The sequence below is a fragment of the Neopsephotus bourkii genome, unplaced genomic scaffold, assembly GCF_033783945.1.
Source record: "Neopsephotus bourkii isolate Nb327-2 ecotype Australia unplaced genomic scaffold, CSIRO-AGI_Nbou_v1 NB_845, whole genome shotgun sequence".
NCBI lineage: Eukaryota > Metazoa > Chordata > Aves > Psittaciformes > Psittacidae > Neopsephotus > Neopsephotus bourkii.
In genome coordinates, this window is record NW_026901341.1 from 2167501 (window position 1) to 2192392 (window position 24892).

The window sequence follows — 24892 nt, forward strand, 5'->3', positions numbered from 1 at the left end:
AGCCAAAACCATGAGGGCTCTGTGCTCAAATAACAGGAAACATATTCAATTTTCCTAACAGAAGACAGTTCATTAAGCTGTGCCACATCAAATAAAACTTTAATTTCTCCAGCATCAGAGTCGCAATGAAAGCAATTGAGGAAGATGAGCCATATGGTACTTCTATCAGCAAACACATATTGCTCATTCCCCCAAAGTTTTCTAATTCTGCTCCCCAGACCTGTGTAATATAGATAATGTGCTCTGAGCGCAGCAACCATGAGCTATCTGGTGTACACTTCTAATACTGTATTTAATGGGAAATAATGAATCATAAAAGCCTGCAGAAGACGGCTTTTGCTAACCTAAATCTCAGCTGTAATTTCATTGTTCTGTGCCTAAGATGCTGTTTGCCCTTTTCAAACAACAGCAGTTGAACATAATTATGCTGCTAGAAACCTGGGCTGCAAAAAGAAAGCCTTCCTAATATACCAAATTTTTATTAACTCTTGAAATCCTGTGCTTGGGGGAACTGCGGGCAGAGAGTTTAGATCCCTAAAACTCTCTATTAGGTTTTAGGGTTCATTAAAGCACACATATGTGTATATCCCGATTTCCAGCACGCAGCCCCACAAATTAAATTCATGACTCTCACATCGGGCCAAAAACGCAACAGGAGAAGTCTATGAGAAATTAGGAAATCTTTTTGACATCGGGAAATCCGACACTTGCCTGCTCTAACATCTGTAAGTGCCAAAGCCACAGAACATAGTAAAAGGGGGAATTTTTTTTAAAGGTAAGTCTATTTTTCTTCTTCTTGCCAGACATAAAAATTGCGGTTAGTGCCTTGAGTAAAGGGCCCTCTAAACTTTATGCTGTTTATGCTCTGTTTATAAATCCGTAATGATATCGTAAGGTTAAAAGTTAAACAGCACTGTATTTTCTCTGCCTTTTTCTCGTCTGTCTCTTAGAAAGTAACCTGTGTATCTCCAAGGCAGTACTGGGGTTGTTTCCTGAGGAAGCCTATAGGTAAAGAGATATTCACACATTCACACGGGAGGATTCATAAAGGCAGGACGAGAATATAAAGGTATTATTTTGACACGACAAGCTGTGCTTGGAAAATGTCTTCGACTCATCCAAAGTAAGCCTCTTTCTTTCATCCCCTCCCCGTACCCCATCCCCAAAATACAGGGCTAATTTAAAACATTGTCTAGATATGCTACTTATACATATTGAAAACATATTTTAGTGGCTGTGTTTGTTTTGGCAATATATGAACCCCCCCAAAAAAAGCCAATTAAATTAAAAAGAGCGACTTTTAAAAGGTAGAGATTGCCTTTTAAAAGCTTATTAAAATCAGCATGTTAGATGTCTGTCTTTGAATTAGCTCAGAGGCTTGATTGCTTTCATTAAAGCTGCCTGTTTGGGTGCTGCTTGGTGAATGTTCAAGTCTGTTTTTCCCCCCCTCTTCTTCCCCCCGCCCCGAGCTGCTTCTCGCTACTTGTCAGCTTGGATTTTCCCTCCAAATTTGAAAGCAAAACTGATTTTTTTTTTTAGAGCAGCAACAGCCACCCTCCCTTGCAAAACACAACAAAAATCACCAGCAACCCGAGCCAGAGAGAGACCAACAGGTAAAAAACCCCCATTAAAAATTAGCTAAAAAGAAGAAAAGACACCCCCAAAACACCCACCCTGCCCAAACCAACCCCTCCCCAAAAATCTCCACCCGAAGCCACCACAAACCCCAAGCCATCACATTGCTCATAGCCCATGAATGCCTTAAAAACAAATGTTTAAACAGGTTTTTTTTTTTCTTGAAGCGGCGGGTAGAAAACCTCTGCATGCTCCAATGGGTTACAATAACAATGCTCTATTGCAATGTAAAACAAGCTGGAGGAGAAAAAGGTGCTTTTTGTTACCATTTTATCAAAGCTGTTCATCTTCTAGCTGCAGGCAGCATTTTGCTGGAATTGCAGATATTTCTCTGTCCGGGCTCCTTTGTTTGTGCATCTCATTTGCATATATTTATCTCCAGCTGAGGGTGCTTTCAGCTCATTAAGGCCTCCCCTCGCATTATTTCATAAGCCAGCTGCTAGGAGGGATTTCACCTGTGGTGACTGAGAAAAGAGGGGTGAAAAAACCAAATTCTTCATAAAAAAAACACAAACCAACAACCAAGGAAATCTTCTGACTCTCTTCCCCTATAAATGGGCACCATTTGTGTTAAACAGCCTCTTGTCATGATAGATGCCTCCTGGGGTCAGGGGGGAAAGTTGATTTGAAGGTCAGCAGTAAAACAACAGACAAACCAGACGCCAAACTGGTTCCTTAGCTGTCGGTGGGAGCAGCGGTACAACCAGGTCTTGAACCTTTTTCAACCTCTAATAAAACAGGGGAAGAATCTGAAGTGGAGCAACCAGGCCCCAGAGGAAAAAAAGAAAACCAAACCCACAAATAATATCAATATCAAGCAGCAACGGGAAACAACAGGGCAGCTCTCAGCGTTACAGGCACGCTGCTATTGTTTCAAGAGCCGGGGAATTAATTCCACTTATTTATTTAAGGCGTGTCAACTCGCTGCCTAAACCTGTTTCGGTGTCAAGATGAATAAAACTTTTATGGCTCATAAAATAGAGCCATTCATCTCAATGGTCTTTGTGGTGCCTGGGTTCGTTTTTTTTTCCCCCTCTCCTCCTGGCAGGCTGAGCTGGGCCGAAATCTTGGCGTCCCGGTGCTACCAGCTTGCTCCTAGGAGCAAAGACAATTTGGAAGGGGCATTGCAAGCTCAGCTTCTGGGTTTGATTACAAATGGTGAACATTAATTCATCATAATCACGTGCCAAAAGCCCCCCCTCTTTATCCCCATCCTAAAACCTACAATGAATTTACGTCATCTATATGGAGCTTTGGACCAACAGGTAATAAAATACAATAAAGCATGCTTTTTATCAGGAAAAAAAAGTCCCATTAATTATAGTTCATGACTACTCTAAACCAAATGTTCAAATAGTAGTTGGAAATGATGCATAAAATCTCAGCATGTTCTGATAGGTTATAGAGTCAGTGGTTTATTGCAATGTAAAACAAGCCACAGGAAGAGAGGGTGGTTTTGTTTACCATTTTCATCAAAGCTGTTCATCATGTTGATATACTTATGCTATATCGTGACCCCTACATACATTGCATTTCATTTATTTATTTTCCAGGTTGTTGCCACTTTTGCTGCCTTTGCTTTGGAGAAGTCAAGTAATTCTCTGGCCCCTTTGAAATATGTCTCATCTGCACCGAATTTCTGCCAACAAACCAACCCATAGATACGGATGTAAGAAATATTTATTATCATCGAGTCAGGTTTTCTTTTACTTAATCTGAGGCAATTAGTACCTGAATAAACACAGACTAAGTAATCTACCTCCTCAAAAAGGTAATTAGACTTGAAAAGCGCTGTTCAGCTTTACCCAAGGAAAGCACAGCTCTGTTTAAAACACTTTGGAGATTCGCTTTCATCCCTATTGCCTTTTGCCCTGGAAAACCTTTTATAAAATCCTTGTAACTTTTAAGTTTTCCCCATACCAAACCTGAGGGCCACTCTTGGCCATTGCTGCCTTCTTCCACCTCCTCAAATCTTTAACCCCGCTTCTCATTTTTCTTTGCCTCTAATCTAATCGCTAATTCCTTGGCTTGGCCAAATAGTTAAAAATGTTAAGTGCTGCTCGCAATTCCTGCTGCCTCCCCCTCGTATCTGTCTCTGTTTATGGAATGGGCCCTGGTTTCCTCCTGCTCTTGTTCAGCTGTAGGTCTGCAGGTCAGGAGACTGTAAATACACACAGAGCTGCCCCAACCCATAAATCTGAGCAAAGGGCAGCCTTATATATTCAGATAAGGGATGCAAGGCAGGGGGTGGAGGGGGGTTGAAGAAAAGAAATGGAAGAGAACAGGCAGACTCTGTGATGAAGGAGGCACTTTGCTAGTGACAAAACCTGAGGTGCCAGCAGGCGCTGGGGGTAAGCTCTGCAGGACAGAGAAAGGAAAGCTCTGCTGCCTCGCAGGATGTGCCAGTGAGAGATGAATCTGAGATGTTTGCCCTTCTCCCACCCCTCCTTGTTTATATATAAATCATTACAAAATGTATTTTATTACTTTTGGGGCAACAAAATTAAACAAGAGGTTTTCGATGGCTTTCTCTCTTGCAGACCTTTGTTGGTCTATTCCCTCCCACCCCCCATTTTATTTCCAGCACCTCTGAAGCTTTCAAGGGAACAGTCCCCCCTGTTATTGCTTCTCAGTTCCAAGGTCTTAGAATAAATAACATTGTTATTACTCACTTCACCAATTTCCAAGAAGAAATATTGCTGCAGCAAATGTGAGCAGCACTAATATTTGCAAAGTGATAAATGGATTGTTACATACCTTCCCGTCTGTGTGGCCTCCAGCCATCCTCTGGCCAGCTACATCCCTCCTCGGGGCAGGAGGGAGGGTGCCTTTGAACTTAGCAGGGTCCAGACACTCAGTGCCTTGCACGAGAGCCTGCCCCAAGCCTCCTCCCTTGCCCTCAGGTGGAAAGATGATTTTTAATGGCAAGACCACGCAGGAGGTGGTACCAGCACAGGGAAGGACAGGAGCCATGTACTGTACAAAGCAGCCAAAAGTGAAGGTGCTTTTGGCAACAATTTTGGTGGGTTTTGTTGGCGCTCTGTGCTGCAGGGAGAGGTGTGAGAGGCGTGGGACATCTCTGCAGGTGTCCTCCCTAGCCCTTGCTGCTGTGGAGTACCACATCTCCAGTGTCACAGCAAGAGCCACCTGCCCTTCTCTGGGTGCCAGCCATGTGATTAATTTTATTTAAAACAAAATCTCCAAATCAAGTTATTCCTGGGATGCAAGTCAAGCTGAAAAACACCCTGGATGCGTGGTAATTAAAATCTAAGCAAAACGTTTTACTTCAGACACAGAAAGAGTAACCTGCTGACATTCCTTGGACTGAGCCTATTGCATTTCCAAGCCATGGTCCACAGGGTAGGGGTTGGAAAGGTTTGATTAGTTGATTTTAACTTCTTGGCCAGGATGAGCACCTTCACCTTAGGTTATCCAGGCACCAGACGTGATGAAAAAGCTTGTTAAAAGCTGTGGAAAAGCAGTTTTCCTCCACAGAGCAAAACTTGAGCTGCTCTGGGAGCATCATCCCCTTTTCCCTAGTGCTGGTCTGGCATCATCTCTGTGGCTGGAGCACCACCAGTGGTGGTAGGAGTGAAGGGGTGAAGGTAGCCTTCATCACATCACCCTCCCTTGCCTCCCTTTACTTCTTAGGAGGCTGGTAGAAGCCCTAGGAGACACCAGTGTGTGCAGGTCTCATGTAGAGGTTAAACACAGCATTATCAGCATCTACATGGTGTCAGTTCAAGGTGGGAGGAGGCGAAGGATGCATGCAAAGGTTTCAGCAACCTGGGGTGAAGGTGTTGGCACAGTTTGGCAGTGATAGTACATGGATAAATCTGTGCCCAAGGGGATGGGGAAGGTTGAAAGGCAGGCTGAAAGGCTAGTAATACACATTTGTTTGTTTGTTTTCCTAATGAGTACCTTTATCCATAAAAGAACAAAGAGCTTTATTCATACACAGACCTCTGGGATCCCAGGAAGAAAATCACCCACAAACTGTGGGCAGAGGTACGAAAGGGTCAATCACAAGAAGTGGCAAAAATACAAGTGACAGTTTTTCCTCCTGGCCAAGGTAAACACCATCTTTTCTTTCTTTGTAAGATGAGAAAAATTAAAAGGAAAGCCATAAGTTACATGATAGTCTTTCGGGATAGGCTCTCATGCAAAGTACATACAGTTCAACAGTACCAATAAAATGTTTGGTTTTGCTTTCTGTCTTGGTTTCTGATCAAAAAATTAGGATACTTTTTTATCCATAATACTTTCTCATAAATGTATATGTGCACATGTATGTTTATACAGCTGTAATTAGGCATGTACATGCATACATATATACGTACATATTGCCTATTTGTAGCTGTACAAATGTACACACATTAATAGGTGCATGTGTACACACACGGACACAAATGTACACTCATATCTACATGTGCATGTTATACACACACCCCTAAAGCCCCAGCTTGCCACAAGTGAGAAATAACAAGGGATCCAAAATTATTTAAGGGGAAAAGTGATGAAATCAAGTGAGAGCTGAGGCAGTGGTGTTATGGGGAGGTATCCTGCTGCTTGGAAACATCCAGAGACCTCCCTAACATCTACCGGCACCTTTCCCAATGCCAGGAGCAGCACTGGGAAATGCTGCTTGAGGGCTGGGAGTGCCTCAAGACCGTGTTTTCTTGAGCGTTTCCTGCCAGGCAGGAAGGCCTGTGAGAGCAGCATTGCTTGTGCTGCTCAACTTCCAGCCCCAGGAAGCACGCAGGTAGTAAGAGAAAACCCCAAATAATTGAATAGATACAAACCATCTACATTTGTATGAACAGCAAGCTTTCAAAGGGGAAAAAAATCAGGTCTTCCTTTTTTTACTATTTCTTTTCCTCAAACCTCAGAAAAAAAAAAATTAATGTCAAGGCAGTTCTTATTTTATCCAGACCAGTTCATAAATCCCAAGTCATAAATCCACATGATATCCCGTGCTGCTGGATTTTGCATTTGGAGCTCTGAAAGACCGATAGCTGAAAGATTTATAAAATCCCAGGTAGCCGGAGTGCTCCCTATTGGCTCCACATCTGAGGGGTCCCCGCGTCCTGCTTAGCCCAGCAAGCTGGATGTATGGAATATATTGTGCTCAAGCACCAGCCCCCTCCTGACCCCCACATCTCCTATTTTCAGCCATGGTGAAGGCTAAAATTTGGTCATTTGAGGTGGATGGGCCCTGTTTAGGGACCTTTCCACACAGACATAGGGACAGACAGAAGATGGGGATGCCAGGAGCCTCCTGGAAAATAATACTATGGATTGTGTTTTAGATGTATGATTTAGCTTGAGTGGGAGACCTGACTATAAACAGCAGAATTGTTTCCGTTGCCTTGAATATACATTTAATTTTGCTCCTTGCAACGTCACTGAATAGATGTTTAGAAAGAAGAGGGTATCACTTCTGGGGCCAGAAGATGATGGTACTTAGAGAGGAACAGAACCAGTCCCTTAGCAAGAAAATAGTAGCTGCTTCAGACAAAGTACCTGCTGAAAACAATTTAGCCAGCAAAGCAGCATGTTCAGGTTCCCCAAAGTGTGCTGAAAGATGCTGATGTGGTTTTTTTCTTTTTCATAGCTTCAGTGCATGTGAGACCATGTGACAAAAGTCCCCCAAAACAGACCCTCTGAAGAGTGACGGGTACGATTTGTCTGCATCCACAGGATGCTGAAAACACACTTAAAACCTTCCCTCAATTACTTTCCTCTATCCTTCCTTGATGACCTTATTCAAACTTAATATTTATCTCCAGGCTTGCAATGACAGACATTTTTAATATGCTTCTGTTGCATTAATAAAAAGATTTTAAAAAGCCCCTCTTCTGCAGTCACAAGAGTTTCTTTATAGCTGTGAGGATATTAAATAACATCTTTGTTATTGAGAAACAAAATTATTTGCTTTATGTTTCGACTATTTCTGGGTCTGAATTCATTGACGTCCATGAAGGAAAATCCTCCTTCACCCTCCCAGGGAAGGGTGGTGGATTCAACCTGAAACCAGCTCTGTCTGGCTGGTGCTTTATTAGAAGCACATTGCCCAGTTGAATTTAGGTATTTTTATGGGGTTTTGTTGTTGTTGTTTGTCTATTTGTGTTAGTGGGAATTAAAGCATTGCAAGTTTATGCTTCCTGCATTTTGAGAGTATCCGCCTTTGACCATCCACCTTAAGCAAGCACCGTAAGCAGATTGGCTTGCATGCCACTGATAGCTGCCTGCCTCCAGCATGCTTTCTCTTCATCAAAATCCCCAGGTTCATTAGAAACAGTTACTCATTTAAGAGGTCAAACTAAACCAGACACAAACAGACCAAAGCATTTACATTAGGACTATGTCAGACTCACGGCAGGAGAGGTTTTCCCTGGTTATTCTTGAAATCCAAAGATTTCCCAAGCTTGTTAGTGGCTCCCACGAGGTATCCTTCCCCCTCTCATGCAGAACATACTTCTTTTTAAACCTCAAACTCCCATGGACTAAATTTATGCTGTCTTTCATCTTTTTTTTTCCTGCTTCCTTACTCTTTATCTCTCTTTCAGCTGGGTTTGACTCATCATGAGCTCACAGCTGTTGAGTGCAAGGCGGCGTGGCTAGGGATGGGGTTCAAAAGTGCTGCCTGGACCAGTTACTGCCCAGCCCATCCAGGCTCTGGGCTGCACCATTACTTAATCCAGCCTGGCCATACAGGCCAGGTAGCCCTGTCCTGCTTTGGAATGCTATGTTTTGCCTCTTTGGCATTTATAGCATCTTTGATGTTGTTCAATGCTCTACAACCACTGGGTTTGCTAGCTTTGCTTTTCTGTACCTGCCCAAGTTCCCTGACTTTACTGGTGCCATTTATCTTGAAATGCTAAGGTGGGATTTGCTGGTTGCTCACCAAGAGATTGGGTTGAAATGAGTCCCCTGGTGCAGAGGAGTTACTACAGCAGGGTGAAGGACAAAAGCTTGCTACTGTCTGCTGCTCACCCCCTTCCCACTGCCTTTCCACTTGCGGTATCTTCAGGAGCAGATTTCTTTCTCTTTCCAAACAGAAACATGGGATGTAGCCTCTGACCAAATATTAATTTTTTCAGTTTTAAATGTGCAAGTTATCTTAAAGTTTCATTTTATTAAAAACATCCACAATAGCTCTTTTCTTCCCTCTTCTGTTTCCATTTTGCTAATTAAAAATGCTGTACAAGGACTAGTATTGAGCTATAGAAATGAAAGGTCAATACATGAACAACTCTTCATTTGTAAATAATACAGCTCTGTAATCAATTATCTCATTTTCACAGAAGACATATTAATCTAAAAGCAAAGGATGGAGACATTTAGAAGATGTACAGAGGGGATCTTTAAATGTTAAATGTTCTTTAGCATGTGCTAAATAAAGGTTTGGCAGAGTGAAAATGTAGTGCACAACACTGACACTCCAGGGAGAGTCTTTAGGTCAAGTGATTTGTACCTTCAAAATAGTTCTCCATAGCACTGTAAAGCCTCTCTGTTGGTAGCAGTGAGATGGGTTAGCGTTATTTAGGATGATAACTGTAGCAGGGAAAAATACTCAAAAATTTAAAAAAGGTCAGCTGCTAAAAGAAAGAAGAGTGTATTTTAATAGGCGAATCAGCCCTTTTCTCACTGTTATTTGCTTTCCATGAGCAGTGGGAAGGGAGTTTTTCTGCCCCTCCTTTTCCATAAAAACAGACTTCTGGACTGGAGCTGAGACACCCATGTGAGAAGCTGCGTGGCCAAGTGCCCTCAGTACCTAAGGCACAGGCAGGGAATCACTGCTCTGGGTAATACAGCATTCCACCGGAGCCGACGTGGGCTTGTTTCCTCTTCCAAGGGTCACAATGGGAATCCAGCAAAGGTTTTAAAGGTAGAACAGTTCCTGAGTGTTGGAGATCTCGTGCATAACTCATAAACGTGTTAGGGGAAATTACAGGAAAATGCATTCTCCAACCTAAAAACAGCTTAGGCTTTCCATCAAATGGAAAGAAAAGGCTATTGCCAGCTCTGCTGGGAGCTGGGTTACTTCGTACGCTTGTTTACTGAATTTGACAACATGGAGACGGTAGAAGTGGGGATGAATGTAATTTCATTATCATTTTTGCCTGTTCGTGTTGCATTTGCTCTATGTCAGTCCCACGCTCACCCCGAACTGCCAGCTTTAGAACTTCTATTGAACATATGTTGGGACTTAAGGGGAAAAAGCCCCACCCCACCCTCCCCAACTCTCCCCACCCCCAGTTCTCACCAGTCAGTTGATCTCATCCCATCCCCTCCGTTGACCTCCTCTGTCCATCGCTGCGTGGGAGGAGCAAGGAGCAGGGCCCATGGGTACAGCCCCACCAATGCGAGCCCTTGCGCGAGGGGAGGGTCTCCCTCCCGCTCTCCTCTGCCACAGTCCTCTCTCCCCTGCTCCCACACCTCCCATCAGGCAAATCCACTGCCTACCAGGAGAAAGCTAACCCCCCCCCCTCCATGCCCCTCCCAAACTAAACCAAAGACAAAAATCCTGCCCACAAATGGAAAATGGAAATGTTTTCGGCAGGCTTCATAAGCCAAACCACCTCCCAGGGGGGCAGTGAGTGCCCTCCCACAGGGGAAGCTTAGGGAGGTGATACCCCTATGGGCACCAGTGGGGTTAAGGTTGGCTTCAATGTTTTGCCTCACTCCCCTCCGTAGTCTTATTGTGTGTCACAAACCGAAATGCACCCTTGGCACAGGATGATTTAGGAAGGCATCATCCCAACTCCTTCCCATCCGGCCGGGGGGGACTGGGGCAAAGAACCAGGACCACCAACACCAGCAGTGAAGGAGGGAGGGCAAGCCACGGTGTAGGGATCTCCACTACCTTCCCTCTTCTGCCTGACAGCAAGGGTGAATGTCTGCAATGGCAAAATCCTCACAAAAACCTTGTTTTGGCTTGTGCGGCAGGAGCGCTGGTTGTGGAATTGGCATTGCTGAAGGAATAGCAGGCCGGCGACGCGGCGAGCCAGGAGCCCTGTCTGCATTGCAGCAGATACTGCGGTGAAGCACGAAGTTATTCATTTCTTCTTTAAAAATGAACCTTACGTTAGGATGAAAAAAAAAGATCTGTAAACCTAAATATTTCCAGGTTTGCTCACCCCCATGGGCTCAGCACACGCTAGAGCTGCTTGACCCACAGGAACTTTCAAAGCGCTCCGTGAGCCTCCGTGCCAAAACAAATGTTACTTTACCATCAAGTAGGCAGGAGAATGAAAGCTGTAAGATGTGTGAGTGAGAAAAAAGGAGCCAAACAGGAAAACCCCTTTCTTCTGATTTTAAAATCCTGGATGATCAAGTCTGTTCTGTTCGCTCTGATGTAACCATTTTGCAGATACCCAAATACACATCCTGCCATGGAAAGTGCTCTCCCTTTGATTCCAGGAAAATCCTTTCTAATTCTCTTTAAATGTTCCAGGGCTTTTTGAAATGATTGCTATCAATGCCAACCAAATGCTTTAGATGTCTCTTTTTTTTCTTTTTTTTTGTCTGTCTTTAAATACTTGCCTTATTTTTATGCAGCCCAGTTACTGCTGTACAGAGAAAAAGTACCTAGAAAAGAGATCTGGTTTGCTTTAGCCTTTATACCATATAGAGTTAGACACTTTAACCTTTCTATTTACTTAGTTGCTTTAACATGATTTCTGTAACCCCTATACTTTATTTTTTTCCATATAACTTCTTAAGTATTTATAACACAGTAGCCCATACACATCCTATATGACAGACTTTTACTACATTAGGCTTGCCATAGCTATCTAGTAAATCATAAGTCACATTCCCCCTTAAAGTTCAAAACCAGGATTGTTCAGGTGAACTTGGACTGAGTTTGTGAGGGACCAGCTCAAAAAAACCTAAGTTGGTTAAAACAATAGATAGATTTTTTTAATCAGAAAATAATATCTCCCCTAAGGCACTAGCTCTGCAGTGTTTACCATGGCTAGGAACACTGCTGGATGGTGTGCTACTCAGTCTGTGCTCTTCAGTTGCTCTGAGGTGGGTATGTGACCCATCATTCAGAGTGATGCCTCTTCCAGTCCAGTTTTAAGAAAGCCGTGAGGTGAGCCTTCAAGAATCACAAAACACTCTCCAAATCCATGAGATTAAAGAAGAGTACTATTTTGGGCATTTTTGGGATATGTTATTCCTCTTTTTTTTTTTTTTTTTTTTTAGGATTTTATATTTTTAACCAGTCATTAAGGGATTATTTTACATTTTCCTGGAAACTGTTTTTCTCCTTTAATTACAAGATGCCAGAAGCAGAATCTAGAAGAAAACCACCAACACACATGTAACTTATAAGAGAGCCCTGATGTCTGCTATATAGTTGGACGTGTCACCTTGCAATCAGACATAAAGTATTACAGGTAAATAAAATACGTTGAGCATATTTAGTTTTCAACCCCCTAGATATTTTATTTAGTGCCTTTAGGATCTTACCAGATTTCACTGCTTCTTCATGCTGTCTGAATTAACGGTGTCCCAAATCAGATAGAAGGGACTAAGGCTCATCCATACCATGCCCTACCACCACCCCTGGGTCTGGTATAGGGAGCCCAGGGCTGTGGGTACTGGTGAACTTGCTTGTGCCAAGGCAAGGCCAACAGCTCTCGAAGCCACGAGGATGGTGCTGCTGTTTCTTCCACTGCTATTTCTCCATTCAGTCCACCCCTTGCCAAGCCATGGCTGTGCATCATTTCTCCCCAGCATGAGCCCTCATCACTTGTTGCTGCTCCAATGCCCCACATACGCCATCCCAGCATGATGTGAGGTGCCCAGCTCTGAAAAAAAGCCTCCCTGTATAGTTCACCCTGCCTCAGTGGGGCTGCCTTGATTGAGGGTGAGATCTCTAGCGCCTGATCCCTTCTGTCCTTGGGTAGGTTTGCACACATACATGCTGGGTTCCCAGCCCTGGTGTCAAGTTTAGAAAGAAAAACCTCTTCCAAGCTTCCTTCCCAATGGGATCATTTCTGCAGCTAATGTTCCTTCATGCACTGTCTGCTGTGCTGCTATTAAAGTACAGCTTGCCGACAACTGGGGAAGAAATACGCTCCCCACATTGCAATGCTTCCTCTACCCAGCTCAGCATCAGGAACCAGGCAACTGGGGCGGAGGGTGGCTGCCTCTCACCCTTCTTCCTCCAGATAAACTTTCCCTCTAGAATGAAAAATGGTCATTTGTGTTTCAGCAGACCATAAAAACCCCATTTGAAAACTTTTCAAGCCTTTTCCAAGTTGGAACCGCCTTGAAAGACTTCAGACCACATTGCCATATGCGTTGGTGGCATATGGTTTAATGCACGCTATGTTGCTGTTCCTCCACTGCCGCTGCCCTCCCCTCCCATGACAGGACCAGCAATGCTGCAGGGATGTATTTGCTATAGGATGCTCATTGACATCTTCTTATATTTTCTCCAGTCGTTTCCCATGGTTATGCTTCCAACAAGCTGGTGGATGCTGCCTACACCTCCAGGTACACACAATACACATAGAGACAAGTGTCCTCTCTCCCACCATAACGTTTCTTCCTCCTTTTCCAAAAACCTCCACTAAGCATTTCAAAGCAAACAAAATGAGTACTCTGCTTCAGCTGGAAAGTTTTACCTCATTTCTTTGTTTTGAACCAAAACTTCTTGGATATTTGTTTTTTTTCCCTCCTCTTTCTTCTTGATTTCAAACAGAATGAGCCATCCATGTTTCTTTTAATTTTTTTCCTATAACTCTTTTTTTCTTATTTTTAACTTCTTATTCCTATCCTTCTCTACTCTCCTTCCTTTCCTTAGTTCCCTTAATTTTATCCTGCCTTTCCCACTCTGGAAAAAACATGTATGAAGCAATATGAAATTCTGTAATTGCCTCTCTCTGTGATTTCAAAAATAAAACCAAGACTAATTGAAAAAGATGATGAAACACTTTATTTGAGAGGAAGGCAGAGGGAATAATTTTCCTCATCTCAAAAATTCTTGCTTGGCTCTAGGGTTGGGCTTTTTTGCTTCCACAGTTAATTTTCAGAGATATTTAAAGACACTGAGCTGTCTGTCCAAAGTGTGCCTGCTCCAGTTTCATGATTTAGGCTGCAAAACACTGGGACTTCATGGCACTGACATCCCCAGGACTGTGGCTGTCACAAAAGCCTATGTCATGATGACATCTGTGTGGACCAGGCAACATGAAAGTGACAGTATACATTATACACCATGGGTATAGACATAGAGAAGCTGCATGTTAAGTGCTTTCAGCTGCCCTCAGTTTTTGCATTTCATCTGCCACAGGTGTCAAAACAGGGGTAAATTTTGAAGGGAGGATCTGAAGAGAGGAGCAACAGCTTCACAGAACCGGACAGCTTTTTGCAGAAGGCAGCAGTGATGGCTTTTGCTTAGGCGCTGCAGGCAAGAGGTGTTACCTGGCCTTTGAAAGAGATGCTTTTTTGGGCTGTTCTAGGCTTTCTTTATCTTCTGAAAAGTTCTTCACCTCTGTGGGCTGCTTTTAATGGAGATTTTGGTTTAACCAGAATCCCAAGTGTTTGCTGCAAGATGGTTCTGATGGAAAATTTATAGCCTGCACCTGGCATAGAGGTTGTCACTGGGGAGCACCTGGGAAGCGCATCCTCAGACACCAAAAGCCAACAGGATGCTGGGGTTGGCAGACAATATTGCCAGACTTTCATTGCGCTGTGTTGCACGCCTTTCCCCAAACAGTGCCACAATGTCATGGGTGAAGCCTTGAAAAAGAGCAAATTTGTTTGTTTTCTTTTTTCCTTTTCATCGTCTAACATCTGTAACATCACACAGAAACCGCAGGCAGCAGATCAGATCCCCACATTTTTGCTGTGAGCTGCCCAAACACCACACACAAACAGCCCATGAGCATACAAGACATTTATATCCAAGAAATTTAACACAATATCGATCTGAGAGAAATCTGTGCCTTGCAAGTGCACTTGTCCAGGTAAGTAATGTATGCAGATACAGTCAAGCTGTGAAAAAGAATAAAGATTATGAGCATTAATAATGATAACAACAAACCACCACCACCAGAAATCCTCATCAACTGGACATCAGGTGAAATGATACCAGACAAGTCTTGTCTACAGGGAGATTGTCTTTGAGGCAAGATTTCTATTGAAGTTAAGGTCTAAAGCTGCCTGCTTTGTCCAAGCCATATAACAGTTTTATTTAGGAAATGCCTTTGATCGTACCTCAGCTGGCCCTGAGCACCATGAGTGTTAGCGAGATCTCAACAATGATCACAGGACAGGGTCCCAGGCTGGGATGTACCATGGGGAAGGAGAGCTGGCAGCAGGTCACAAAGCTCTTAGAGGAGCAAAAAGTCCCTCATCTGGCTTCAGCATGCTTGCTCCAGCCAAGGAGTAGCATAATGGCACTGCTTCAGGTAATCAGCAGCAGGAGAAAGCCAGAAACCAAACATTCGTGTTGAAAAGACAAGCAGGACATCTCTCCCACCTTCACCTTACTGGCTATGGAAAGCTATTAATGAGGGGGCTATGTCCCAGATATGTCCTTCTCCACTCATAACAAATACACTTTTTTTTGCACTCATAAAACCAGTACTTCAGCAGTTAAACTAATAAGAAGACATTAAAAACGTCTTTCCAAGGTTGTGTCTCAGAGGTTAAGGACTTGTTGATATACTCATGTCTCACACATGAACCTTGTTGCTCATGTTCTGCACCAACACTGAAGTGCACTATGAAGCTCTCCTGCCTCTTTTCCTCCTCCCCTTCTCTCCCTCCTTCCTCCTTCTTTTAATAATTTTGTTTGGTTTGGGAAAGAGGGAAGATGGGCGATCTTTCACCCCACTGAATCGTCACAATGTGTGGTCGTGACACTGCTGCCTGCCGCAGGCTCATGGCCCCATCAGATGTCCTGGGATTGAGACCTGTAAGAAGTTCTGAAGCATATTTATCTTCAGTTTTTTGCTGCAACAGGTCATCATTGTGTTATCCTGCTCACGGTTAATATATGGCACTGCACTTGAACCTGACTGGAGCACAGATTTCCATGGCGTAACACACAAAGAATAAACAGGCACTCTCTGTTTTCAAAACCTTCAGAAAAGGCAGCTCCTATGGGGTGAATGTCTCTTTATTTTCCAACTACCAATCTACCCTCTTTTTCATGCTGCCAGTGTACTTTCGTCTTCTATCTTATGCACCCCCACTAAAAAATGATAATGAGAGAAAGTCTATATGGGTAATGCATCACTCCTTTAAAATTTATCAGCTCTGAGGTTAAAAAAAAAGCCTTTTTTTCCCTACTAAAAGGGATTTTTATATCCAAAGACACAAAGGTAATACCCACTGCATTGTAGCTTCAACCTTTTTTCCTTTTTTTCCCCCAACAATGGTGAAAAGATGTGATTTTTACAAGCGAATAGGAAGAAAAAGCCTGAACACACCCTGGGAACATGTTTAAGAAGTTGATTTATGTTTCATGCTGAGCCTTACACCTGCAGTTCAAGCAAAACTCAACTTTGCCGCCCCACAGAGTCTAGTTTATTAGGTATCAAGGAGTCACAAGAAGCCATGTAATTAAAACTGTAATTAACTGGAAAAGGAAAGTGCCACCTGAGTTTTGAGAGGCTGTCAATTTTATTTCCATTACAGCTCTCCTTCTGCTTCTTTTGTCTATAGAGGAGGTTTTTTTCACCTCATCATGATAAGGAAAAACAAAGTTGTTTTTTTAAAATCTTTTTACTAACTAAAGAAGCACCAAATTCTCTTATGTCTTTACTCTTGGGAAAAAATCAAACCGCTCAGTTTTGAGCTCGGATGCAGGTTTCTCACAGCAGCATTTGCAGCTGTGTTTGCCAACAGGTGTCAAGTGTGGTCCAGGCAGAAAAAAGCCCTGAAATGTCCTACCGGCGGAGGGTCAGATGAGTTCAAAGCCCATTTTAACAAAACATAATCAATGCCCTTTAAAAAGGGGATCGGCAGTGCCTTGTTAAAATGCATGACCTTGCTGCGGCGAGCAAGCCAAGCGCCAGGCGTCCCTGGATCCGGCACGTCCCTCCGAAGGCTGCTGGATGCTGCCAGAGACCACCGCAGTATTCCTGCAGGCAGGACAAGGCCACACGCAGCAAGACAAAAACACGTCTGGGAGAAATACGAGGTGACGTGAGGAACCTTGTCAACCAGAGCAATGAGAAGCCAAAAGGGGCCCGATCCGCTGGCCAAAGGAATAAATCTCCCAAGGATTTGGGTGGGACGTGCTGCCAGCCCTGTCCTCTCTCTACCTAGTGCATCCACCAGGAAAAAATTCCCCAGGGATCAGAAAGTGGTGCCAGAATAAAGAGACAGTTATTTCATAAGATTTAAAGAAGCAATGGCTTAGGTAAACAATTCAGGAAAGAAAGTCATAGTAATACATAGTTAAAGACAATCACCTAAAAGGTTAAAATGGTAAGAACAAAGACAGGATCTATCTTAAAAGTCATTACAAGGGAGATTTATGAATATATATATATAACTTTTTGTAGGGGAAATGTTTGTCTTAGGCCAGTGTATGAAAAGGAGATTGACATTCTTATTTCTCCATTTAACCGGTGACAGAAGCCCATCAACTGAAGTACCAGCCTTGAGAACGGAACTTATTATTGCAAAAAGCAATTTTCCTTTGGTGCCGTTCTGATAGGCTTGAGTTTCTTTTTCCCCACCTTGCCCCAGCTTGCAAGGCAGAGGTCTCAGGACCCTTTGGGTTTGAAGGCAGATCTTGATCAGCGCTAATCTGGGGAAGTGAGCTGGAGGTACCCACAGGAGATGACACACAGGGCTCAGCTTCTTAATGCAGCTACAAGTCAGCAGGGGCACCCCCTGACCATCTGTGGTCTATAAATTACAGTAACACCGGCACACACTGCTTGTAAATAACCAATGAACAGGCTTTACCTTATGACACACTGCATGAACCCTGTTGGATATTCCAATAAACTCCCATAAACCATCCGATATAAAGTCTGGATTATGTTTCTTTGGGGGGCAGGAGAAAAAAACCTGGACTTTTCCGCACTTGCACAAACTTCTTATGGGTGAAATGAAGATGCGCCCTGAGCTGTGATGTGTATTTATATATCAAGTTTTCTCATGCAAGAGATTTGCCACCCTCGCCATCACTATTATCATATATATTTCAATTTCCATGAGTGCATCGGCCTCGAGGTAAATGAGATCGTTGCTCTCCTTAACAAAAAAAAGACACCACTCACTTGAAAAATGCTATTTAACATGAGCCTGCATGACCTGTGCTCTATCCCTGCTGCACTGAACATAGGCTGGTAACAGGAGTGTCTCATATGTGTCCTTTGCTTCTGTAGGAGCAAGAAGACCCAACACATGACCTCAAGCCAGCCATACCCTCTATAAAGTGAAAAATATGCCACTATTTCCCACTACCTCTGCATCATGAGGGCTAGAGCTGAAGCTTACTATCTCTAGGAGGGCCGTACGATAAGAGCTCCTCAATTGCTTCTTTCTCCCTGTGAAGTTGCTCTTTTACCCTGGTCTGGTAATGGGGTGGAAGGCTCAGTGGATTGACACACCATCAGATCTCCCCATGAGACACGCTCCTGCCACCCAGCTTGGTTTGGACAGCTTTTACCTGCCGTGATGTTTCATGGAGGCCATGTCTGCAAGGAGATGCTACCAGCAGAAGTTTTGGCATGTGGCCATGTGCTCCTCAACCCATTGCTACTTGGGGCCACAGACACTGCTCCTTCAAACTTCCTCCCAGACCCATCAAAGGACTGCTTTTGACAATTATGTTAGTAAACCCTATGTCTAGCCTGTCATCTGGCCAAAAAAATGTTCAGTAAAATAAGTTATTCAGATTGTGGGGTGTATACCATGCAAACAATGTGAGAAATGTTATTTGACAAGCTTTTTTGCTGACCATGAACAAAAGGGGGCTGTAGTGTAGACAGCCACCAATGGCTGCCTCATGACTCCATTGCAAGTTCCTTAACTAAATCTGAAATCCCAGCCCCTCTCATAAGGCAGTAGGAGCAACACAGTCCTCTTAGTCATGCACATATAAGCCTTCTAAGACAACGTTATTTGTATCTTGGTTTCTTAAGACTATAGGGGCTGACTTATCACACTCTATGTGGACGGATGGGTGTGTGGGTACATGCCTGCATCAACACATGCTTTTAAACCCAAGGGGTGACTGCAGACAAACTGGACAGATATTCACACCTCATGGAGACAGGGAGCCAAGGCAACATAGCTGCCTCCTGTGATGACAATGGGATGACAGGGTGCTGGGACAACTAGTCTGAATCATGTTTTGCCAAGAAAGGTTGTACCAGATGATCCTTGAGGTCCCTTCCAACCTGGGATTCTAAGATACTATGATTCTGTGAACCCAATAATCTGTAGACATCAGAGAATACAATTCTGTAAGAGTAATCCAAGGGAAAATATCCTCCCCTGCTCCCTCTGGTTGTGAGTGTCCAATTAATTAATAGTCATTAATACTGCTCCTTTTTTTTTCAATTACACCCCAGCTGTGAGACACACAGCAGAAAACATTTAGTCTAATCACAAAACCCGGTAAAAGCAGCAACTGTGCTCTCTGGAGGTACCAGGACCACCAGCCTTTCATGATCCCAGTGTTACCCAGCAACGCTGCACCTGACTGAAACACTGAACAGTCTCAGGAGCAATTTTTAAATCACCAGAAATGCACATTCAAAGTCTTTATGAATCTAGGTTGAGGCTGTCTAACTAGTTTAGCTTCAGGCAAAAGTAGTGAATAGTCAAGTAAATTTTTTATCTATTTGATTCAAAAGAAATCCCAACTATTTGAATGTTAATTTAAATTTTCCTGGCAAAACGAAATGAAACCAAACCAAACCAAAAAAGTAGGATAGTTTAAAAAAATATAGATGTGAGCTCTGACAAATACCCTGTGATTTTTGGGGAGGGAATCCTTGCTTTGTAAACTTTCTAAACTGGAGTTAACATACAAGGAGCATCTTTGCAGCGCTTTTCCATCCAGCAAGTGAACTCAAACCCCAGTTTGTCACATTGAGGCAGTGGGAAGCCCCAAATCAGGTATGGACAACATAGCACTGGGGATCTCGTGAGCTCACCCATGAAAATCCCCCTATATCGCAGTTGTTTGGCTCTACCTTTATACTGCCCTCTTCTTCCATCACTTTCTGTGTACTCCGACAAGAAGTGATAGTGCTATTTCTGTTTTTTAACAAGATTTGGAAAGTGTTCAAGTGCCTGACTAAGTGGTTGGAAACAAGGAAGCAGAAGGATGTTTTGGCATCCTGCGATGTGTGCATGAAGAGCATAGACACGAACACATTGAGCACACATACTGTAAAACACGATTACAAGGAGAGTACGAACTAATAAAAGCCTATTAAACCATCATGGACGCTATTGCTGCTCGCGTGCACGCCTGTGTATTAAAATAACAAATATTTCATGTGACCCTGCAGTTTGAACATGACTGATCGCAGATATAACTTTCAGCAACCTTTAAATACATAATGCCATCCTGTAATTAATGTAGCCTATCCTGAAATTTGAGGTATTTATTGACACTGGCACAAGCATTTGCAAATAACCTGGGGAAGTTCATGACATACCTGCTCCCTCGAGGGATTTCCTTTATTTTTGCCCTTTTTTTTCCCAGCTACCATCAATAAATTCATTCAGAGCCCTTACCGCACAATGACAAATGCAGTTGGAAATCCTCAGTAGAAAGGTTGAAGAAAGTATCAACATGGAGAAAGAGCCTCATTGTGTTTTTATTTGTTGTGTTCTGAAATATATATAACTACATCCAAGGGGATTGCTTTTGAGGTCTGCAGTGAAAAAAAAAGCAAAAGACCATAGGCAAAGCAAGCTGCAAAAGGATTTCATCTAATAACTCAGGAAAAAACATGGCCAACACATTAGCTCCTGCCCAAGCACAAGGTAGGCTGCTTCTGCTGGCATATTACATTTTGGTTCAGACCAAGCACACGTGTATGGAGAGGTTACATCTTTTATAAGGTCAACAGATACAGCTGGGAGAAAAAATACTTCAATACAGTGCTTTCCTGGAGGAATGAATGTGTGACACCCTCAGCTTTGGAAAGGTGCTGGTTAGTAGGGCGGCCAACAAAGAAGAGATGAATCCCAATGTTGTGGTACATGTTCCTCATGTTCTACAATCACTACGGTTACTTAACTTGGTCATGTCCCTTCAAACAGTAAACTTAAAATTTATGCACTGACAAGGAGAAGAAATATCCCATCATGGTCACTGCCCATGGCAGGAGATTGGAACTAGATGATCTTAAGGTCTCTTCCAACCCAAACCATTCTATGATACTATGATTTTGCCAGGAGAGGCAAAATATTTCCATACGTGAGGTCTGCACAGTGCCAGGATATGGTCAAAGCATCCGGAGCATCAGATGGCAGATTATTTTTCTGTTACCAAGCTGCATCTAAGTAGGTTAGTGGAGCAGACTGGCACATGTTCCCACTTGCTTGATCTTCACATTCCTGCCTGGTTTGTGTGGGACTATTTTATCATCAGGAGGTATTTCTGCCTTTGAGTATATACATTTGTACACACTTGCATACATGGGGTTAAAGATGCTAAGACAAAAGAATAACATTTGGTTTTGGAAATTGTTAAATTTTTAGCTCTCTATCTTTCTTTCTAGGGCCTAAATTTGAGGTCTAATCTCACATGACAAGCGACGAGCTTGTACAAAAATGATGATTTGTACAAAGAAAGGCCATCAATAGCTCAAAAATACCCCAATATGTGCTTCTGAACTACTTGCTTCATTGGCTGGGAATTCTGTTTCAACCAGCAAGCAGAGCCAGAGTGTGGTATGGCTTCACATAAAGTACCAGGGGTGCCTCAGCCCTCTCACAGTCTTCTCCTTCCCTCCCACCCACTCCCCACTGTACTGCACCGAGTGCCTCAATGTTCCGTCACACTTTACTCTCCTACACCATTAAACACTTCCAACAAAGCAGTTTCTCCAACTGAATGCCCACTAGCCTCTGCTTCAGTAAACTAAGGCTTTATTTTTTGGGGGGAAAATAGCCATTTCAGGTTCTATCATGCTGTGATTGCTACCACCTGTAGGGAGAGAGAAGGTAGACACCGGCTAAATGTAATTTTCCCCCTCCAAGACAGAGGAGGAAGAAATTGTGCATCAGAAACACCAGTGCTCCTTGCTGACTCCTGTCTAGCTGTGGTAGGGATGGGGTGACAAACCAAAACAGGCATCCCTCATACCGTGAGTGGCAGGAGGGTTCCTGGCTGCCCCAGGGGGAACTGGGGAGTTGTGCTGTTGTCAAGAGCTTGGGAAGGGTTTATCCCACCAGCAAGGAGTTCCCCCAGAAAACGTGCACAAAAAGCTTCCACAGGAAGCATCACAGGTAGAGATTTTCCACATCTCAAGGGGAAACTAGTTGAAATGGAATAAAAAGTAGATTTTAACTTCTCACCTTCTCCCACTGCTTTCATGTGCTTTCAGTGTTTATTTCAGTATATTTACAGATATTGGTGAAAAATAATATTGAGTCAAAATCCACCTCTCAAACTTGTTCAGGTGCCCAACTTCAGAATGCCTTCAAGGTGGAGCAGAGTGCCGGGGTGTGAGCTGAGGCTGCAATCTGAGAGGACCAACAGCAAATGGGATACACCAAATCAGTGTCCTCCCTTCTTAATGCTTTTACGGGAAAAATGATTGTGGGCTTATTTATTTCTTGACAGGATTATGGATAAAACTGATGCTGCTGTAGGGAAGAGAAAAAGGACCAGCTGAACAAAACCAGCAATGGGCATTTCTGCTGCAGGAAAGCCCAACACCTTGCCCATTAGGAGCAGAGCTCCCTTCTCCATGCCACCTTTCTTCCAGCCTCAGTCCCTACAGTGCCCAGAAGAGCCATTCCAGGGCCCCTGAGCCCTCAGGAGCAGTGTGAGAAGCCTGTCGTGCCGCCGCCGAAGGACCGGAGTTGTCAGCTGCAAGGATGAAGAATCTGAGGTTGGCTGTCGGAGCACTTCGAACTCAGGAGGGGTTTGGAGGAATGCAGGCTGGGGTTACATAAAACACTGACTCATGCTGAGAAATCACGAGTTTTGAAAGATTCAGCTGAGGAACGAGCAAAACCTCAAGCTGTATGTCACTCACAAGTCAACAGGAACCGGTGGATGCTGGGGACCTCTGAAAATCAGGCCTTGGCATGGGGGTTTTTTGAAGTCCTCCCACTGCTCCCAGAAGGAACTGAGAGCCACGTATGTCTGTCAAGGGGCAAAACACAGCCCTTCATTATTTCAAAGAAAAACCAGGCATTTTTGCTTTACCCATTGGAAAGAACTGCCTACGATGGAGTGAAACAGAAGTTATTTTTTTCGTCTTTTTTTTTCTTTCACTACTGTGTATGATACTGAAAAGTCTGTCATGCACAATATTTACTTTCTGTGGATATCCAAGTGTGCAAACGTATGTGGTTTTGTCTATCGGGCAAAAACAGTTGTGGATTTTTGGCAGTCTGAACTAGTCTATCGTTTCTGTGAACACCTGGATGCGGTTCTACCCAGGGCTTTATGTGTTACTCAAATCACGTCCCGTTATACAGGTAATCTGTGTGCCGTTAGGATGGCGTGTGCAAGGGGTACATATGCAAAAGCAGGACAAGACTGAAGACATCACACCATACGTTAGAAGCACTGACCAAAACTATTTGCACTTTGATATTTAAATGAGACTTCTGAAATCCATGCTCAGAGACATATGCAAGTAGTTGATTTTTGGATCCCTTACAATTTTTCTCTCTCCTCTTATTTACATTAGGTACTCAGCATCTCACACACACAAAAAAAAAGCAGTTAAATTATTCAAGTCCTTAAATAAAGATATGGTTGCCTGCCTGTTTGTCCCAATTTGAGAAACTGTTGCCTGCTTTTAGGTTTTATTTCTTCTCCCTCAATCACAGTCTCTCTCCCCCAAACACACTGATGGAAAAATGAAGATGTACAGATGGGCTGTTCATTTTCAGTCAGGTTGCTGTGTAAATATGGCATCGGGAAAAGAAGAGTGTTAGAAACACAGATGTACGCAAGGCATCCCAACCATCACATTTGGGCTGCCTCTGCATCACTCAAGTATGCATCATCCAGCCCAAGCAGAGCCGTATGAGGCCAGAGGGAAATGTAGCTAATGGAGAACAAACTATTGGTAAATCGCATGCCTTTCAACCTTGCACAACGGGATAAAATAAATATGGATTAGTGCTGGGGTCGAAGTTTTTATTATGTGAAGTACTAGATGTGCAAGTGCCGGAGTTTCTGACTTAAAAAAGAAGTACTAACTGTATAAATTCATATATACAGATGCATACATATGTATGTAATAGAAAATATTTATATATATATATATTTTAATTCATTTTGTTTCATTTTGCAGAGCTCCCTTCAACATGGTCCCAACTAATTTCTCAGCCTCTGCATTGCAATTGCTAACAATTTGATCACCTTATAAACTTCTGCAGTGACTAACGCCACATCTATGCTTTTGGCACAACACGGTCAGAAGTTGTTTTAGCAACAGCGGTATGTAAAGCAGACACACTATTTGTGAGGCTCAGAGCCCTTAAAAATCATTCCTTTCTCTCTGGGCTATCGACATTCCTGAGTGCTCACGATGCAGCTGCCGAGCCGCTGGACAGCCCACATATGGCCGTGCACTGAACAATAGCAACTCGCTGTTGTTCTTGTTATATGCATCACCATATGTGTTTATTAGAAACAGCAATAAAATGATGACGGTTTTTTTTCAGCTATCCCCACTGCTTGGGGAAAAGAAAAGCAAGGGAATAACTAGGATGAAACCAGAGGGCTCTTCCCAGCTTTGAGGGAGCTGGATGGTTGGATGGTGCAGTCCCACTCTTTAAGGGAGCATGGCTGTTTATTTATTGGCAATATTGCCAAATTGATACTTCTCCTTTAAAAGGACACCGAACCTACATCCCCTCTCATCCCTTCTTAGCACTGGAAACCTGGAGAAACTGAATCTTGAAAGTGTTGGCATTCAAAGTCCTCTTCCACCAGGGCTCACCTGTGTAAATCCTTCCCTGAGTCATGCAGGAGAAACCTCCCAGCATTTCCAGGAGCTTTGGATCAGGACTACACTTGGCATTTGCTTCCATCAAGCACAACCAGATCCTGTGG

General features: G+C 43.4%; 2 long non-coding RNA genes across 7 annotated transcripts in view; one reads left to right on the top strand and one right to left on the bottom strand.

Moving 5' to 3' along the window:
- Positions 1–12044, top strand: part of LOC133213767 (uncharacterized) — a 19641-nt gene extending 7597 nt beyond the window's left edge. For 3 of the 6 annotated variants that reach the window (XR_009725883.1, XR_009725881.1, XR_009725879.1), the window contains 3 exons: positions 951–1123; positions 3189–3304; positions 5572–5843. This is a non-coding gene — a long non-coding RNA (uncharacterized LOC133213767). Of the gene's footprint in view, positions 1–599; positions 726–950; positions 1124–3188; positions 3305–5571; positions 5844–11927 lie in introns of those variants that run through there. The other 3 variants (XR_009725880.1, XR_009725884.1, XR_009725882.1) reach the window with 3 other exon arrangements.
- LOC133213768 (uncharacterized) overlaps positions 1–24892 on the bottom strand; it is a 93179-nt gene that overhangs the window by 6437 nt on the left and 61850 nt on the right. Inside the window, exons 7-8 of the long non-coding RNA XR_009725885.1 lie at positions 20298–20516; positions 1902–2099 (exon numbers count right to left, since the gene is read on the bottom strand). This is a non-coding gene — a long non-coding RNA (uncharacterized LOC133213768). The remainder of the gene's footprint in view (positions 1–1901; positions 2100–20297; positions 20517–24892) is intronic.